Source organism: Ruditapes philippinarum, unplaced genomic scaffold (genome assembly GCF_026571515.1).
Source record: "Ruditapes philippinarum isolate M1 unplaced genomic scaffold, ASM2657151v2 ctg6989_1_1_1_1, whole genome shotgun sequence".
Classification (NCBI taxonomy): Eukaryota; Metazoa; Mollusca; class Bivalvia; order Venerida; family Veneridae; genus Ruditapes; species Ruditapes philippinarum.
Genome location: NW_026853056.1, coordinates 69,834 through 76,690, shown reverse-complemented (window position 1 = coordinate 76,690; position 6,857 = coordinate 69,834).

Here is a 6,857-nt window from a genome sequence, read left to right as displayed (position 1 = left end):
GCCTCGTTTTTATTTTGCCACTACCCCATGTAGCCTCGTTTTTATTTTGCCACTACTCCAGTTAGCCTCGTTTTTATGTTGCCACTACTCCAGTTAGCCTCGTTTTTTTTTCCACTACTCCAGTTAGCCTCGTTTGTATTTTGCACTACTCCAGTTAGCCTTGTTTGTATTTTGCCATTTCTCTAGTAAGACCTCGTTTTTTTTTTGCCACTACTCCAGTTAGCCTCGTTTTTATTTTGCCACTACTCCAGTTAGCCTCGTTTTTATTTTGCCACTACTCCAGTTAGCCTTGTTTTTATTTTGCCATTTTTCTAGTAAGCCTCGTTTCTATTTTGCCACTGCTCCAGTTAGCCTCGTTTTTATTTTGCCACTACTTCAGTTAGCCTCGTTATCATTTTCCAATTAAAATAATATCATCGAGCTACCATTGATCGTTCTCTAGCCTCATTTTAGTTTTGAAAGATAACTCGCATCAAATCCTTATTTAGTCTAAAGTTCCTTCCCCTCCTATGTTACCTTCCGCAGTAAATGCAGGCAGGGAACCAGATTAATCCTTCCCCTCTTATATTACTTTCCGCAGTAAATGCAGGCAGGGAACCAGATTAATCCTTTTGAGTAACAAAGTTTGTCAAAAAAATGTCAATGTGAAATTGTTGCTGGGAGACATTATTGAATATTAATACAGGTTTATTTGACCGTGCCCGCCCCATATTTAAAACTTTGCTAAGCCCCCTTCCAAAACAGTTTGGAGCTTTGTATCGTAAAAAAAATAATTCATTGGGACTAAAAATTGTACATAAAAAGTAATGAAAGACCCGAAAAACCCAGGCTATTGATTTGTACAGGGGGCGTGCCCCCAGTTAAAACAGATTGGAGTGTTTTGGTGTTCTTTTCTTTTGTATATAGTCAAATGACAGAATTTCCCTTTTTGTTAATATAAAAAAACCAAAAAAAATTTAAAACCATAAAAGAGCATTTGAATATGAATTTTCCCCTTTCCTTTCCTCCCTCAAATATGAAAACCCCCCAGCAAAATGAACCAAATTCAAGGGCATTATCTGGATGCGGGGTAATGATACCTGCACTCTAGTTTAAGGCATGTTCATGTTATGTAATCGATTTAACTCTGACACTTTTTTAACAGAAAGGTCCCCAAATCTATGATACAAGTAATAAAGAGCACCGAAACACGCAGGCCCTATCTGATTTGTACGAGGGGGCGTAGCCCCCGAGTATAAATAGATTGCCGAGTGTTTTGGTGTTCTTTTCCTTTTGTAATAGTCAAACATAAAAACACGTTCCCGTGTTGTACAATTTTAAACCCGGAAAAAGTAACAATGAACGAGCATCTGAATATTGATATTTCTAACCGCTTTCCCTTTCTCTGCCGTCACAATATGTAAACCCCAGCAAAAAAAGGTGAAACCAATCAACGGGCATGGATCTGGAGTGCGGGTACTGATACCTGCACTCCAGTTACCGCACTGTTGCATGCGGGTATATGTTATAGCGATTTAAACTCTGACACTTTTTCAACAGAAAGGTCCCCCAAACTATGATACAACCTCATCTTATCGCATGGTTTGGAACTTTCTTTGTTCTTATTTAACCCATTATACTCAGTCTCTTCAATGAGCATTTCAAAACTGTATTGATATTAAAGTACAGTTTTTTCATTGATTCATATAGGAAAAAAACTCGACTGTTTATATATCGGTCGAGTTTTTTTCGCAACCTTTGTATATATATCAATGGCAGTTTTTTCATAGAGGTCCAATGGGGCAGTGGTAACGACATTCCCAGTAAAATAAAAAAAAATAAAAAATGAATTTAATAATATAAAAAATAAATTTATATATATATAAATAATACAATGAAAATATGAAACGGGGCGAAATAATTAATGAAATGAAATTAACTCTCATTTAATCAAAAGGTACATCCGCTGAATGAATTTATTTTCACTGAAAAGCCCTTCAATCTTAAATCAAATCTTTGTAACAGTTTACAATCCGCCTCTAATTATTAATTGGATGTCTTTTGTATTATTTTTTGCGGCAGCGAAAAAAACTTGAAAAACTGCTTATGATAAAACTGTAATGTGGCTAACGATTAATTTTTTATTTGTTTCTATACAAAAAAAAGCAAACAGTATCCCATTGCGATAAAACAGTTATATTATATGAAACTCGTTTAGTTACGGGGGTATAACACTGGCTGGGGCGACATTCGGGATGCTTCTGCAAAAAAATAAATTGTCTCGGCTAACGGCCTCGCCTTTTTTAGCAGAAACACCTTGATGTCGCCCCAGCCAGTTGTTATACCTCGTAACTAACTCGTTTCATATACTATAACTATTACTTATCAGATGTCTTTTATTGTGACCTATGAAGTATTATCAATATGTATCTTTTTGTGTTAGACCTGTGTTGTATAACGGCCACCGCTTTATATGTTACGAGTCTGTTTATAAATAAATATAAAGTTATTAATGGGTTCTTTTTATTCCTTTTACTCGTGTGATATAAGTAATAGTTATAGTATATGAAACGAGTTAGTTACGAGGGTATAACACTGGCTGGGGCGACATCAAGGGGTGTTTCTGCTAAAAAATGGCGAGGCCGAAAGGCCGAGACATTTTTTTGCAGAAACATCCCGAGATGTCGCCCCAGCCAGTGTTATACCCCCGTAACTAAAGAGTTTCATATACTATAACTGTTTTATCGCAATGGCATAGATGTTTTCTCTTTTTTGTATAGAACAAATAAATAAATTAATCGTTAGCTCATTACAGTTATTTATCATAAGGCAGTTTTTCAATTGTTTTCGCTGCCGCAAAAAAAATATACAAAAGACATCAATATAAGAGGCGGATTGTATACTGTTACAAGATTGATTTAAGATTAAAGGGTTTTTTTCATTTCATTAATTATCTTTGTTTATATTTTTCATTGTATTTATATATTTATTTTTATTTTATTTTATGTGATTTCATTTTTTTATTATCTTATGGGTTTTTTTTTTTTTTTGCTACTGGGAATGGTCGTTACCACTGCCCCATTGAGAGCCTCTATGAAAAAACTGTATTGATATATACAAGGTGCGAAAAAAACTAGACCGATATATAACAGTACAGTTTTTTTCCTATATGAATCAATGAAAAAACTGTACTGTTATATATCAATACAGTTTTGAAATGCTCATTGAAGTGTACTGAGTATAATGGGTTGGAAAGAACAAAGGAAAAGCTCACAGCCATGCGATAATACAAGTATACTCGCCTATAGGAAATATACAGTATATTTATATACGCTCGACATACGCAGACATAATAACATTTTGAGCATGATCTCGATTCATTAAAGTTAAAATAGAATGACAGGCACTTTCATGTATTTGCTATATTGATTACATTGTATGTTCACCATATTACTTTGAAATATTGCATATATCAGTAATTGAAACAAAGAATAATCTAAAGTACATTACATACAACTTACGTTGGTAAATAAAAGTTCAAGCGAAGTAATATCGTGCTCGTTGTAAACTTTTTTAGGCTAGGTCATTAGAATGTAGGCAGCTCAAACACTCAGCCAACTGGTATGCTACACATAGTTTCTCCCATTGTCAGGGCTGGGAATCAAAACTGCGTCGTATTTACAAAATGTAAACAAAATGTTAACAAACGCCGCCATCTTGGATCCAAAAATGTTTTTGTTTATAACTTCTTTTTTTGTTGGAAATGACAGAAAACCAGATATATGTATTAACAAGCTACACTATTTTCCGCTTCGTTCGGTATATGTTGCTTGCACAACTTTTTTGTAAAACAAAAGTTATAGCGAACTTGCAACTCGAAGCGGAGCAGAATTTTTATGAAAATGTGTGGATACGACGCAGTTCATATTGCTTTATCTATCGTTTTTTCCTTCAAATCAATTATATATTTGTTTCAGAGTTCACCATAAACTTCGAAATATAATTTTGCATCATTTACTAAAATGTCATTAAAAAGAGATGTTTATTTTCTAAGAAAATAATGATTTTTACGAAATGATACGACGTAGTTGAAAATAAAATATGATAGGACGCAGTTGTATTTTTTGCAGTCTTTTCAACAGGGATAATTTTGGCAATATATATTTCTTTTTTATGGAATAAATACTTGCACTAGATAAAAAAAACCCAGATCATTTGCGGTGTATAGCAATGTTCTGTTGCTTTTGATTATTTAGAATACATAGTGTCATGTCCAATATAACATTTAATTTGAAAGTTTACATTACGGAAGCTACCTACATGAACATGTTACCTAATTGGTTATAATATCTGAAATAATTTCTTATTTTTCCCTGTATGTTCAATATTATCCCTACTTTTTTTTCTAAAAATAAAAAATGTAGAAATCTATTAACTTGAATTCATTTTGGCTAGCTACGCTCTAAGTTAACTGTCGTTCTGCATGTTCTGGGTAATGTCTGCTTTTTGTGGTTTGTTTTCAAACTTACACTCTACACATTAGCTTTTACTAGGGCGAGGCCTCAGGTGCGCTTTTGTGGCATTATTTCAGGCAAAATGTTAACCTGCAAGAGAACATCGACATTTTGAAACAAGCTTGAAAGGTTTTCCACACGAACAGAAGAATAAAAAAACCTAGTGGTTTTTCTGAATTCATAGCAGTTCAGTTCAAGTTATTTGTTTCATAAAACATAACAGCTCGGGGCCTCGGTCGGACAAACCTGTCTGATTTGTATTTTTCAACAAAATTGTTAACAGTAAGCTGTAAAATAACAGCTGTTTTTATTAACTTCTGGCGATGAAGTTTTAAGATAATTAATATTTGAATTAATTATAAAGAGAATAACATTTAAATTTCTTATTTCGGTATGACGAGCAGAGAAATTTTTAATGTAAACAGGGGGTATCCTCTGTGAAGACATTTTCTGAAAACTTCTGTTTAAGTTTTCAGACCATTCATTATCAAATAAAAATCACACTTTAGTATGAAGGTATATTAAGATGCCATGTCTCTAGTCTGTTGAAAATTCGATGCGATAATCTGACCTAAATTTTCTGTTCAATATTCTGAAAATTTCTTTGTTGAAAGATCATGTCTGCCTATATCTGTATCAAACTGGTCGGTGCACAGTGTAAAATACCTTTGCAAAACGGACACCTTCTTTACAAAATAATTTGTAGTTGTATCATATGTAACTCGATTTTGAAAATTTAAAGTTTTTTAATGGAAAAGAATGATACTTAAGTGCAAATATAGAAAATATAGACCTTTCCTCATTGGCGATAAAGAATTGCCATACGACAAAATCAGCAAAAAAGTTCCGCGCCCTGAACATAAAATGTCTAACCTACTTGCAAAAATATATTGTAGCTTAACCATTTATAATATAATTTTAAAAATTTAATGTTCAGTTTCAAATAGACCTTTTCAAAATTTGTTATTCTTTCTCTGTTTTTTTTTTTTTAAAGGTCATTCCTGATTAATACAGGGACCAGGAGAGGTTACACTGGAATATTGAATTATGTATCAAAAAAAGTAATCACTTCCATTTCGAACACACGGGAACAAGTTTATTAGCATGCTAAGGCAACACTAGAACACGTTGTCAAATGGGTGTGCGATCACGTGTTTCAAAGTATATTGCATTTGATACAGCTTTTCGGAATTTGTAGATGGGACCGAAAAATGCACTCTTAATAGAATTGTATTACAGTTCCATTTTTATGGAACCAATGAGTGACCTCTGCTTTTGACTTAAGTTGTAAACAAGAAATGTTGTTTGGCGTTATTAGCATACTTAGCACATTATTTAAATAAACAATATGCAGCCTGCAATGAAAATATAAATGGCGTCGTATCATATTTTATTTTCAACTGCGTCGTATTCATTTCGTAAAAATCATTATTTTCTTAGAAAAATAAACTCTCTCTTTTATGAAAGTTTAGTTAATGATGCAAAATTATGTTTTGACGTTTATGGTGAACTCTGAAAACGAGCATTAATTGATTTGAAGGAAAAAAAGATAGATAAAGCAATATGAACTGCGTCGTATCCACACATTTTATAAAAATTCTGCTCCGCTTCGAGTTGCAAGTTCGCTATAACTTTTGTTTTACAAAATAGTTGTGCAAGCAACATATACCGAACGAAGCGGAAAATAGTGTAGCTTGTTAATACATATATCTGGTTTTCAGTCATTTCCAACAAAAAAAGTTATAAACAAAAACATACATTTTTGGTTCCAAGATGGAGTCGTTTGTTTACATTTTGTAGGATACGACGCAGTTTTGATTCCCAGCCGTGATTGTGTCATTGTCCCTCCATGTAAATGATCTTGCAGAGAATTTATTCGAGTTCCACGTCTGAGTCTCCTCGCCATAAAGTACGGTAATGTGTCAAAAACTGCCTCCGTAGCGATTTCTACATTACAGAAAGATTTCATTATTTTTCTTGGTAATTTTCTTTTCATTGTTTTTCTTTTTATTCGTTCACCTAAAAATATTCTCAGTCACCTATGCCGTATTTTACGCTACCGTTTTATAGATTCCTAGAGATTTCTGTATAGAGTGCGCATGTGAGAGGATTGAATGTTCCCTTTTGTGTAAATTCAATTTTCAGACGTGAACAACAATATCTTTCATTATAGAAAGTAATGCATATTAAAATCTATTAAATATTCTTTTGGATTATTTGAAAAGTGTGAACAGTGTTAAAGTTATAATCAGCTGTGAAATTTGAAAAGGAAAAGATAAACATTCAGAAATATTTTATTTAAGATGAAATTGCGTAAACATAATCATACGATAAATGTCTTTAATTTTCCTTCCATCCGATATA